This window comes from Anthonomus grandis, chromosome 17 (assembly GCF_022605725.1).
Source record: "Anthonomus grandis grandis chromosome 17, icAntGran1.3, whole genome shotgun sequence".
Classification (NCBI taxonomy): Eukaryota; Metazoa; Arthropoda; class Insecta; order Coleoptera; family Curculionidae; genus Anthonomus; species Anthonomus grandis.
In genome coordinates, this window is record NC_065562.1 from 5025670 (window position 1) to 5040140 (window position 14471).

The window sequence follows — 14471 nt, forward strand, 5'->3', positions numbered from 1 at the left end:
ATATCGTTACAATCCACGACGGCCACGGACTTAAACTTATGTCATCGTAACGAATACTAATCGACAACCAAAACTTAACTAAACTACCAAATACGTACAAATATTATTTTTCAAGCCGGGAAGAAGATACTCGGAAAACCGTCTGGCTCTTTTCGCAAGAAGAAGGAGTTTTCGTACGGTCAAAAATGTATTAAACTTAAATATTATTTAAAGTAGCAAATTTTCTTAACAATGAGCAATGTACTATCGTCAGCAAAATTAAGTGGGACAGTCAAAATTATGTTTGAACTCGAATTCATTTCAACTTAAAATATCGAAAAAAAGTGTTTTTTATTTTTGCATTTTTTTAAGTATTTTTTATTTTTTATTCAAAGTAAGTATTATTTATTTTTGCATCTATTTTTTGACTTTGACGTTGTCATAATTTTAGGTTGGAATGATTGTTGAGTAAACCAAAAAGAAAACAAAAGTTGATCCAAAAAAAATCCTAAATAACATAAAAATTCCTATTATATTGCCTGTTTACATTGATTCTATATACCTATAGGTCTCTGAACAAGATTTTTTCCGGGCATGAATTGTGCAGCGGCCTTAAGAGCGTAATCCAATTCAGCCATGAAAATTTCAAAAATAGTACAGAAGGGTTCAAAGTAGTACAGAAGGGGTGACGTTTAGTACGATCGATTATCAATCAACGATATCGATTAGCTACACTCAACGATTTTAGAATTTAGCCGGTAAAAACTGCGTTGAAAGCCTTTTCTGGATAGATGAGATCTAAGAAACTAGCGCTTTTTTAATATTCTTTTTTTATAAAATTGTTAGTTAATGGATTAATCTAGACATCTGTAGAATCAATTTTTTGAAATTTAAATTCTAAACAGCTAAAATATAGCGTTGAAAATTACCTTAATTTTCTGTATGTTTAAGCATTGTTTTTTATATGATTTTAGGTCTAATTAGAAAAGCCCTTTTTTGGCCAATTTTCGCAGGCGTATGAAGCCTCTTTTTTTGGGTGACTCTCTGTTTGTAAGGTTGGCACGTTATTTTAATAAATTGTTAAAAGTTAATCCAGAGGTCATAATTTTATTTAGAAATACTACCTACATATTTAATATATCAATACCAAAAGTAGATTATTATATTTTATTTTCTGGTTTCTGGTTCTGTTCAAAAGTCAAAAAGTTAGTGCAATATTTGAAACAATCAAAATGTACATATATTTTAGATACGGGCCAAAGATGAATAAAACTGTTAAAAAACAGATTTTATTAATACTAATATACCTAAAATAACTCAATTAACGTATCACCAATAAATCTATCTAAATCAAAACAACCATTTCAGCTTTCAGCCTCGAAAAACGTTTTATTTATTATACAGGTAATACAATTTCAGCGATGGCTTGACGGGGCCACGGGGCGATAAGGCGACGGGGCAATACCAGTGCGCTCTATCTGAAAAGTTGTTACGTAGACTCTTGTCGAGTGTACCCGTAGATCAGTCGCCTACCAACTGTGAGAGCAAGCACACATTTTATGTTTTAAGCTGGTCGAGTAAATAAAGTGCGACGCAGTTTTTCTTTCATAACAGTGTAAGAACCTCAAGGATTAATAATATTTTTGGATAAATAGTGAACGAAGGGTATGTTTTATGATTATCTACACTCAAATGCATGATTTTTTCGGTTTAGTTTTAGTTATGAAAAATATAATAAAATGCCGTCCTGTGGGGCTAGTTGAAACAGTCCTGTGGGGGTAAGTTGACACTTGTTTCAACTTACCCCCAAACGATATTGTATGTACGTTATATATATAAAACATAGAGATAACGAATAATACACATGAGAGATATTACCGATATTCATCGCGCGCGTAACAAATTTGTAGCTCTATTGGGTCTCAGACTAACACCGTCAGAAGCTCTGTTTTTGGCATGTTCCCCACAACAATTTATGTGTTTTTTTAAGGTATAAAATGCGAACTTCCAAGCGAAAAACTGAAAGGGGAAAGACGCCTGTGGATGTTTTTGAACAGGCTGCCCATGAGGTTATAAACAACGGAAAATCTTTCAGAACAGCGGCTGCTGATTTTAACATTAATTATTCGACCTTAAGACATTTTTGCAAAAGAAAACAGCAGGCAGATGAAGAAGGTAAATCATTACTTATAGAATAAGAATATTTAATTTAATGTTTTGTTGTGTTGTCCAGTGATTATTTTCTTTGGTCTTGTCTTCACGGCTGATTTTTTTTAGGTTTAGATATACCGCTTCATGTTGGATACAAACGACCCAGTCAGGTTTTGCCTGACGACATGGAGGAAGAGTTGGCATCTTATTTGATCGAAGAGTCGAAATTATACTTTGGCCTATCAACCCGCGAAGTTTGCAGATTGGCCTATGAATATGCCGTTCACAATAATATAGAAGTAAGAACATATTGGAAAGATAATCATATGGCGTCAACAGATTGGCTGTCGGCTTTCCTTAAACGTCATCCCACATTATCTCTAAGGTATCCTGAAGCAACAAGCCTTAGTCGTGCAATGACCTTTAATAAACACAATGTCGCAAAGTTTTTTGACCTTTTGCAGTTTTGGACCGCGATACATTTGAGCCCCAAGATATATATAATGTGGATGAAATGGGGATGACAACCGTACCAAAGCCGGACAGGGTAATTGCGAAACTTGGGTCGAAACAAGTAGGATTTATGACGTCGGCCGAAAGAGGGACTCTGGTCACATTTTGCTTTGCAGTTAACGCAAATGGAAACTCAATTCCTCCAATGTTTTTGTTCCTTAGAAAAACTACAGGGAGTATTTTGTTGATAATGGACCGCCTGGATGTATTGGAGCAGCCAATCCTTCTGGCTGGATAACAGAAACTGGCTGGATGATAGAGCCACAAAGGAAAAACCTGTCTTGCTGCTACCATTTAAAAAAAAAAGAAGTACAGTTAGGTTCTTACTTGACGTGTTTTTTCATTTTTCTCAAGAGCGCTAGCCATAGATATACATATGATAAATGAGACTGGCTTCAAATATATATTGTAATGTAAATTATTATGGATTTAATTCTTAAAACTAGTATGGATTTAATAAATAACAGTTCTGATTTTCTCTAAGGTTTAAATTAAAAACTGTCTTGTCTAAATTTTGAAAAACTAGAAGATAGTGGCAGATATCTTTACTTGATCTACGAACCCCGTCCCATTTCAGTTAGCCCAAAATTTTTAATAATTGCTGTAATCACCAAAAATAGACAAATTATGTAGTTTTGTACACTTTTGATAATTTATGTGAACAGGTTAATTTTGAACTTTCCTATCAATAACATTACTTCTACTCATTTTTACAGATTATACTAACGTCAATGCTCCAAGCTTTTCTGTCATTAAAAAAACTTCTGCTATGCTATACAATACTATCGCATGATTTTGCAGTGCCAGGCCCTACTTGGATTTGAGTTCTAATGAATAAGAATGAGTAAAGAATTTTATTATCAACAAGATGTTTTTGACACCTTAAATAAGTATTATATTATATTATTGTAAATATCATTCGAAGTGTTCATCAAGATGCAAAATCTATTTTAGAGATAACACTCAGATACTATTTGGTACTGTGAAATAAAGGCTACTAAATTCATTTTTTACTAATTGGTGATATAGTAGTTAAGTTATTAAGATATAATAGTTATCATAGTGATTTAAAAATGCTTGCCATTTCTAGAAAACTGAGAAAACCCATTGGTCTAATTGGCTTTTTCGTATACTTAAAGAAAGCCTAGGTATTAACCTCCATATTTGTTTAAAACAACCTGGTTCTGTTATTTCATTTGCTGTGGGGAAACAAATCTGATCCTAAACCAGGTTTAAATTGGCACAATCGAGCTAAATTGCAAGGGAGTAGGATTATTATACCATACATTTGTATATTTAAAAATATGAATCTGATATTAAGAAAATTGATGTAAGGTTGATACAAGATAATCATAATTCAGATTGTCGAAAATACAAAAGGCAAAACAAAGTTTCGAGATTTCAAAGTTGGTCTTGTGATAACTCAACCTGAGTTTCAAGTTTGCCTGATTTGACAAATTCATCAAAAATTCCAGACACAAATTTTATTGTGATAGCAAAGCCTATGAAAGGTATTTTTTGTGGAGTCACATACAGGGGTCTGCCTGAAATATTAGTACTCTTAAAGATAATCCAATGTTTCCTTTAAAAATGGTCTACAGATATATTCATTAGATATTCTTAGAGCAGCATGGTCTTCTTTCCCAAATGGGGTTCTGGTGTTTAAAATATCACATAGTCTATTCATTTTGGATATAAATTTCTTTGTGGCTTCACTGTCATTGAAATATGCTTCTACTCCTAAATACTTTATAGCATCAGATACACTTTGAGATTTTTGATTGTTTCGTTAAAATAAGTACAACGACAATACTATCCGTTTGAGCATTAGACAAAAATCGCATGGAGAGTTAATCTTACCTTCACGGTTTGGTTGAAAAAATCAATATGATTGTCTTTTGGATAATTTGTTACCAAATTTTAAGGTTTCTTATTCCTGAAAGCTTTGGTGTTTAGTAATATAACTCCCTTTAATATAATTTCTATTTGCATCTTGGATTATTCCCAAATGTGCCAGGTTATTTCTCATTAATTTAAGCATATGGCATGCGTCCAGAATACTACATACTTTTGTTCCATTTTTGTCGCAACGTCAAGGAATTTTTTGATTCTGGTTTTTATGGAAGACTGATAAAAAAAATATTGATCAAAAAATGAAACAAGCAACAACAATGTATATTTTTCTCAAAACCAAATGATAAGGTTGAACAATTGTCAAATTTAAGTTAACAAACAAAAAATATTGCTAAATATAAAATTTTAAAAAATAACGATTTTATAACAAGTTGGAAGTTCTTTGCTAAAAATTTAAAAAATTGCAGGGCGACTACAAAATTAATAGATATATTTTAAAATTCACTTTATATATAATTTTTTAAGACACTCATGAGGTATAGGTTTTATATTATTGATAATGCCCTATAATATGTTCTTATTACCTTTATTTTATCCATTTTTCTTGACAAAGTTTTTATACATTTTGTACGATTTTACTAAAATAAACACCTCAAAAACAATAAATTTTGAAATCAAAAACACATGGGATATTATCATAAAAGAAGAAGAAGAAGACCATACAAATGGCGGCCATGGTTATTAGACAATTGGCGCAGGTCTTGACTCATTCTAACCTTTCTCTATATCTATGGCGCTAGCCAATTTAACCCAGTCCCCACTCTGTAGGTATATGCTTTCTTTTCTAACCTTCTTGTTTTCATTGAACATAAATTCGCAATAATTTTTTTCTGACAAAAAATACTTCTATGAAACATAGCAAGTAAAAAATCATAAATTACGATAAAACCAGGCTTAATCACTGGTTGTTTGCCAATATATACATTTTTTGTCATTTATCGTGGCATTCTAAAAATGATAGCTAGCTGGACTAAGGGCTACATGGTTATATCAACATAAGGTTAATCCTTTCAAGAAAAATAAGCGGAAAAACTCGTTATTTGTTTTGAGATTGCGTGTTTGTGGTTTGCTACGTTTTTAGGCATTAGGTAACTTGTAGCGTAAAATTTAATCATTAATAAAAATCTAGTGTCGAAATTATTTGCTTTGATAACTTTTACTACCGCCCCTTAAAGTTTGTCGGTATCTTCTCATCTTTTATATTAAAAAAGTTTGTATTTGCGAGACAAAACTGAGCATCCTGTATATTTAACAATATCATATATTTTGATGTAAGTACCCCACGGATACTTATTTTAAATGTAAAATAAGCAAAGTTCGTTAATCAAAGGATGCAATTAGTTTATTATAAATGGTCAAGTCAATTCCTCTTGTCTGCTATAGACTATCGGTTCATTGGAACTTGGGATTTCACACTTCAGAAGAAAACAAGAAAAACAAATGAAAAATGGTTGTTTTAAAAAGTAGCCTACTCAAAAAGCTACACTATCCAAGTTTCATAAATTTATAGCTATTTATATTTATAGATATATTATTATTTTCTCATCTTTTGAGATACAGGATGGTAAAGTTTTTCCCAAATAAATCATTTATTATATTAATAACTCAATAATTATATTAAAGATATTTATGTCTTCTATGCATCAAGATTGCATTTCTTGCATTTTCTGACGTACAATTTTTTTATTTTCTCTGCCATTACGTTTCGCACTGAATATCTATTATATTTCGTATTGCCGTTCTCGAATTAAAATAACTACTTGTAGTTGCAGTTTTTTTTAGGTCGGTAATCACGAATAATTTAAAGCAGATTCCTTAGTACGAAGTTACTTCAATTATTGGATAGCTTAGATGGCCACGTGATTTACATAAGTGTTTACATATGTCAAACCAAGTCCAGATAAAATAACTGCAATCCAGAAACTTCCAATTGCGAAAAGTCCAAAAGAAATTAAAGCCTTTTTGGGTCTTCTAGGATATTACAGAAGTTTTATTCATGATTTCGCAAAAATTACCAAGCCCATGACAACCTGCTTGAAAAAAAACGCAAAAGTGGTCTATTCCCCAGAATTCGTCAATTCGTTTGAGCATTGTGAGCAACTCTTAATTAATGCCCCTATACTCCAATATCCAGATTTCGAAAAACAAGTAATTTTGCAATAGGAGCCATTTTGTCCCAAGGCAACGTTCCAAATGATAAGCCTGTTGCTTACGCAAGTCGCACCCTCAATGATAGTGAATCTAAATATTTCACAATGGAAAACAACTTCTAATCATTGTTTGGGCATGCAAATATTTTCGCCCGTATCTTTTTGTCTTCTTGCAAATGCATTTTCTAAAATCCAAATTAATGCTCTAGATAATGAAAGCATCATAAATAATCCTGGTGAAGTTAATAATGATATCATAGATTTCTTGCGAAATATGGCTGAAAATCCCCTCGAAATACATAATAATCCAACGAATTTTGCCCATCCTAACACGACAAACAATCTTAATGAAAATCAACTTATAAATAAACCTCAAAAAATCAATGTTATACAAGAATTTATTATAAGACCTATAAACAATAGCACTGACGAGCACTGAGTAAAGGAATAAAAATTTTGGATGATATTTGTACTGGGTTGATAAATATATTATAATTTTATTGAATTTTGTAAAATGTATTGTATTTTATATGTAGCTTTTTTATACTAAATAAAGATTATTATTATTATTATTATTATTATTATTATATTGTAAATAATAAACCAAATCACATACTAACCTCAAGAAATCCATTTAATAGATTAGAGGTAATTCATGAAAAGTTTGAATACCTAAAACTTAAATAGTAATGAAATAAACTCTAAGTCACAGGTCTCAAATTTATTCAATTAAAGTCAAAGGATTGAACTTGTCTCGCCCATACTAGGCATGATCAGATCCACTTGTGTATTCACTAATAAAAAGAACGAAAAAAGAAGCAGAGAACAACACTACATGATATGATTCAAAGATAGAAATTAAGTTAAAACTGGTAAAGTTGGACGGAGACTAGTTACTACATATTAAAATTATATAACACATTATATACACTGCCGAAAATATAACCTACCATCTTTATTTTTATGATGACTCACTTTATTTAGATTTTAACAGATTTTATTTAAAAAATTTCTATGGTTTTTGATTAAAATTAATACAATGCACAAGGATTGTTAATAATGTTCGAGAATACGACCAAAAAATCACGTTAATTAAATACCAACATGAAGGTAAATGTAACCATAGAGGAATCAATTAAACTCTAGAACATCTCAAAAGAAATTGCTATTGGCATTCCATGAAAACTGATGTTGGTAATTATATTAACGATTGTGAAATATGTCAGCTTACTAAATATTCTACAAAGCCTTATGCAATTATGCACGAGTTACATACCCCTTTCACCCTGTAAAATCATTATTATTGTTAAGTTCATTTTTAGCTGTATAAGCAATTTCATTTACTTTTTATGCTTTCGCTTTTAGTTTACCAATTCAGTCAGAGCTAAGCCATTGTTTTAAACATACCATAATATATATGTATTATTATTATTTTTACTCGCATTATAGTTATTAACGAAATAAAAGTTTTTTAAAAATATAAATTCGTAGTATCGAATTTTAATTGGTTTCGCGAGGGTTAGGACTTGGAATTGGACATCATCGCCACCCAGTCTTCTCTTCTCATAGAATGGCAGTTGCCGCCTTATTTATGTAAGTGCAACCATTAATAATTTTATTGATAATAAATGTCTATTGAGGATTTAAGTTCCTATTTAAAGAATTTAAAAATTGAACCTTCAGCTTGCTCTGGCTCCGCTTCTACTCAATTTAGTGTTAAATGATAAAAAATTAGTAAAAAATCAAAATAATCTAGAACTTAACTTAGATATATCCAAACTTAAGGAAAATCTTAGAGAAATAAAAAATACTCAAAGTTTAATTTTTAGAGGTTTAGATATAAAGGCAAATCAATTTTTAGAAAACAAAATGGCACAATTCAAAACAGAATATTTAAACTGTGTGCCACAATTCGATGGTAATCCATCTGAGCTTAATCGAAATCTTGCTATCTGTAAATCGATGATTGATAATTTTTATGATGCTACCAAAGTTGCAAATTTTCAAAACATTTACATAACAAACAGCTTGATAGGTAAATTATCAGGAAATGCAAAACTAGTTGTTAACATACAAAATGTCTCCACCTGGGACGAACTAAAAAATACTTTATATAGAAACTTTGGGGACAGACGCGATGAAACTTGCTTAAATAGAGACTTAGTAATGCTACGCCAAAAAAGGAATGAATCACCACAAAGATACTATGATAGAGTTTTAGAAATATTAAATTTATTATGTAGTTACGTAGAGGCACACGCACCTGTTCAAACAGTTCAAATAGTCTCAGTATTAAAAGAGAGATGTATAAAAAGTTAGCATTAACTACCTTTATCTCGGGACTAAGAGATCTCTTAGGAAACACTATTAGATGCATGAGACCAACAGACTTAGCCGAAGCCATACAAGATGTGCTTCAAGAAAATAATACAAAATAACTATGTAAATAATTCTCTTAGAAACTCACAACCCCATAACACTAACAGCTTTAGTAATAATAAAAATAGAACAAACCCCCAACAGCAAATGACCCCTAGGCACTATCAAAAGCCACCACATTTTAATAATCAAACCAGGTCATTTCCAACTGGCCCTGTCGATATTAGACAAAACCCTAATTATAGACCACCCCGTCTAAGGACAAATTCTGAAGTCTTTGGCAAACAACATAATGTTTTTGGACCAAACCCTAACAGAAAATTTCCGAAACCAACCCCCATGTCGATTTGTACAAATAACACAAATCAGCCTTCTACTTCCAATCAGAGAAATACATATTTCCAAAATAATAACCAAAACCGCCCTAAACCCATTACCGAAGAAGTTTATAATACCAAACTTAACTCTACTGGAGATGAATATCCATATACGTCTTATGATGAACAAGGTTACTTCGAGAATCAAGCCCCAGAAAGTGACTATACTGTACAAAGTGCTCCTTACGCAGATGAAGAGCAAAATTTTCAGGAATTAGCTCAAGAATATACCCAACTTTGACTAAAAAACCCCTAATTCTATCTATAAATACCGCTAATAACATCAGCGAACTACCTTGCATAGTTTTCCCCGAACAAAATATTAAAATCCTTATTGACTCAGGATCTACAAAATCCTTTATTGACCCCCAGATTGCATTTAACATGTACCCTGATTGTATAAAAGACGACCCTTTTATAGTAAGCACAGTATTCCAAAAATCTGCTAATAGATTTAGTGTATTTCTACCAGCCTCTAGAATATTTAAGTTCTTACCCCAAAAAGAAAGTCTTAAATTTTATTTATTTAGGTTTCATAATATTTTTAATGGACTTTTAGGATTAGATAACTTAAAAGATTTACAAGCAAACTTAGATTTTAAACACGGTTATTTAGTTACCCCCTATGCAAAAGTAAAACTACATTACCATCAAACTAAACCAGAACTCAATTGTATCACTGTCAAACCTAGATCGGAACAAGTAATTAAAATAAAAACAACAATAAAAAATGGCGAAATAATTATTCCTCACCAAAAATTTGACAATTGCGAAATACCTGAATGTCTAACAATAGCAAAAAACAGGTTAGCAATAACAACTATTTTAAGCAATACTTGCAATCCCATAACTTTAGATTTTTCCGAACCAATAGAAGTAGAACAGTTCGATAGAAAATTCCATGAAACAATTAATTTTAATAATTTTGACAATTCCCCAAAACAATCAAATTTAGACCTGGAAACTTAGAATTGACCATCTTAATTCAGAAGAAAGAAAAAGTATCCTAAATCTTCGTAAAGAATTTTCAGATATCTTCTATAAAGAAGGCACACCCCTCACTTTTACAAGCGAAATTAAACATAACATTAAGACTAATGATGATATTCCGGTATATACAAAATCATACCGATACCCTTTCATTCACAAAAAAGAGGTTGAATCCCAAATAAAGAAAATGTTAGACCAAAAAATTATAAGACCATCTAATTCACCCTGGTCCGCCCCCATTTGGGTTGTACCAAAAAAATTGGACGCTTCTAATAAACAGAAATGGCGTGTAGTAGTAGACTTTAGGAAATTAAACGAAAAAACAATCGATGATAAATATCCATTACCTAATATCACTGATTTATTAGACAAGTTAGGTAAATGCCAAAATTTTAGTACCCTAGATTTGGCATCTGGTTTTCATCAAATTGAAATGAATAAATCCGATATCTAAAAAACAGCGTTTAATACGGAAAACGGGCATTTTGAATTTTTGCGTATGCCTTTTGGCTTAAAGAACGCCCCGGCTACTTTTCAACGGGTCATGGATTCAATTTTACGCGGAATTCAAAACGAAAAATGTCTTATATACTTAGATGACATAATAATATTTTCAACATCCCTTCAAGAACATATGGAAAGCTTAAGAAACGGTTTTAAAAGGTTAAGAAAATCAAACTTTAAAATCCAACTCGATAAAAGCGAATTTTTGAGACGCGAAGTCGCATACTTAGGACATGTAGTAACACCTGAAGGAGTCAAACCCAATCCTGACAAAATCATGGCTATTAAAAAGTTTCCCATCCCCAAAACAACAAAACAAATAAAAGGATTTTTAGGACTCTTAAGTTATTATCGTAAATTCATAAATAATTTTGCTAAACTAACGAAACCTTTAACTAAATGTTTGAAGAAAGGCGCAAAAATCGAACATAATGATGAATTTTAAAATTGTTTTGACACCTGTAAAAGCCTACTCATGAACGAACTAATTTTACAATACACAGACTTTTCCAAACCTTTCAATTTAACTACTGATGCAAGCAATGTAGCCCTTGGAGCCGTTCTCTCACAAGGACCTATTGGTCAAGACCTCCCTAAAGCTTATGCATCACGCACCCTTAATGATTCAGAACAGAATTACCCAACTATTGAAAAAGAATGTTTATGTCTTGTATGGGCAACCAAATATTTTCGCCCCTATCTTTTTGGTCGAAAATTCAACATGTGGTCAGTTATGCCACAAACCCCTTCAGTGGCTTTTTTCCCTTAAAGATCCTTCTTCAAAATTACTTCGATGGCGTATAAAACTTGAGGAATATGATTATACGATCATATACAAAAAAGGTAAACTCAATACCAACGCTGACGCCTTATCACGCATAGAAATTCACACAAAAATGCACACTAAAAATGAGTGCTAATCAACTCCCCTAATAATAATCATACGGGTTTCCATATAGTCAAGATACACGCATTAGAGAGATTCAATCATCTCTTGATATAAAAACGCGGGGTTAAATCACCCCATAAATTGCATTAAAATTTCGTGTTTAATGACAATAGTTGTGTTCAATTAATGCTGTTTTAATGATGTCAAAAATTGTGTGTTAAATCACCCCTTATTGTAATAATGGCAGACGATATAATATCGAATAAGAGAGACTCAATCATCTCTTGATATAAAAATGCGGGGAATCATCCCATAAATTGCATTAAAATTTCGTGTTTAACGACAGCATGTGTTTAGTTAATGCTGTTTTAATGATGTCAGAAATTGTGGGTTAAATCACCCCCCCAATTGTAAAAATGGCACCATGTATTTTTAGAGATTCAATCATCTCTTGATATAAAAATTCGGGGTTAAATCACCCCAAACATTGCAATAATATTTCGTGTTTCATGAAAGCAATTTGTAAGAATTAATCATAAAACTGTAATAAAACGTGAAAATAATTCAATAACGTTTAATCTATACGAAACGGTCTCAACTTATCTAACTTAGAATCTCCCCTTGCCTTTTTTGACCTGGGTCGTAGACATATTTATGGCGTTAAAATAAACAACCGCCTATATTCGAGAGTAAAAAAGCGGGTCCCTATACTAAGGTTTTGGATTTATAAAAGAATCAGTAAATACCTATGTATATCAGTTAATGACGTAATTTATAAATATTATAACAAATTGTTTTGTTTTTTAATGCCGTTTTTTGTGATTTTTAAAAAATTGAAGGGTTAATTAACTTCCAAATTATGAAAATAATACAATATATTTTCATGTGAAAAAATATGTGGGTTAATCACCTTCCAATATTACGTAATAGTTAAAAGAAAAAGGCGCCGCATTATTTCGTCTTCCGATTCAGATGAAGAGGAAGTAAATCCTACGGAGACAAAAACTGCAAATTATGTGGAATTGTTAGGCATTAAACCAGATCAAGAAAATCCGAAAGGAATACCTCTTGATAAAGAAATTATGCTTCGGTGGTCAAGGTACCTAACTGAAGGATTAAGTACTGTAAAACATATTTGATTTTTATCATTTTATTATATTATATATTTTTTATTTTATATTTTAATATATGTATTCTCATTTAAAACAAAACTCTTTTAATGATCTATAATAATTCTATCTCATTTTAATTAATTCCATAATCAATTAATAACTTGATATATTCAAAATAACGTATATTGCTAAACATCTCTAATATTCATTGAGTTAAGGGGACACCCAAAAATATTAATTGGCGAGTCAGTCAGAAAGCAACGTTTGAGAGAAATGTGTGTATGTTGTTGTGTTGGAAAAAGAGATATGTTTACTGGTTAAATAAGGCTGCTAAATTTAATAGTGGTGAATATGTGAGAAATAGTTGATCTTGAGTAGATATGTGGCCATTATGAGAAGTTTGTACAGATCTGTTTGCGCATCTTGAAGATGCCCGCACAAGTAGGTGTGAAAGCCTCTGTTCAATTAGGAACGAATGCGCAATTCCTCGAGTGCTGTCTGGTAAGACTGGGGGCCTTACCTGGGGCTCGATTGACACGAATAAACAGAAGGATATAGTAGAAATATATCCTTTGTCTAATTCGTTGAGATGCTTACTGTTTAGCGGCAGTGGAGCGTCTGGGGAAGCCATACTATTTTAGGTGACACTAGCTAGTCGTCAAATAAAGGAAGATAACATGTTTGACATATGTATATATTGAAATGTGACATTGTGTAAATTGATGTTGACTGAAATGATGCAAGGGAACGAAAGTTCCCCGGTGAGTATATTTTATTATTGCCAAAAGTTGACAGAACAGTAAATATTGTTATTTTATTATTTTTATGTGATGTTCGAGTTTATGTCTAACAATATGAGAATGATGACTGTTGAGTGAATTTGCATTGTAGAGACCCATTGGCTAAGAGCAACTATGACAGGTAATAAATCACTTATTAAAGCGTATTTTACAGTACCGATAATAAAATAGATTTAAAGAAAAAATGGGCCATACCGGAAGACTTTAATATTTTAAGTGCGCCAAAAGTGAATCCAGAAATTCAACCTTTACTTAATAATACAGATGGTACCAAAGATTCTATCTTTGCACACATTCAGAACTGGGCTTAGGTTTATCAGCTATGGGCACAGCCCTAAACAAATTATTAGCTAACGACTTGTCAAATGTCAAGGACGATATTCTGCCTGGCCTAATAGATTCTGCCAAACTTATTGCTCAGGCCTTTTATCGCAACACCGAAAACATCAGATTTACCCAATGCACCTATGCAAAAAGTTGCACGAGAATGTAAATCGGATAGTTTCTTGTTTGGCAAAGATTTTGCTGAAAAATGTAAATCAGCCACAGTCATTAAGACATCCAGTATGGCATTAAAAGTTGCATCCAAACCTGGGGGCAGTTGTCAAACAAAACAAACCAGGAATGATTTAAGCTGGAGGCGTCCCTTCACCAAAACTCGATTCAACATTCAACAATCAAAACATCCTTCCAACCTCGTCAGACCCGTCAAC

At 31.9% G+C, this 14471-nt stretch overlaps 1 protein-coding gene and 1 long non-coding RNA gene across 4 annotated transcripts in view; one reads left to right on the forward strand and one right to left on the reverse strand.

The window, feature by feature from the left end:
* Positions 1-14471, reverse strand: part of LOC126746296 (serine/threonine-protein kinase 26) — a 231244-nt gene that overhangs the window by 88826 nt on the left and 127947 nt on the right. The gene's annotated exons all lie outside the window — the stretch shown is intronic.
* On the forward strand, positions 1278-3120 carry LOC126746301 (uncharacterized). Its single transcript, XR_007663856.1, has 3 exons — positions 1278-1644; positions 1970-2154; positions 2257-3120. It is a non-coding gene; the product is annotated as an uncharacterized LOC126746301 (long non-coding RNA).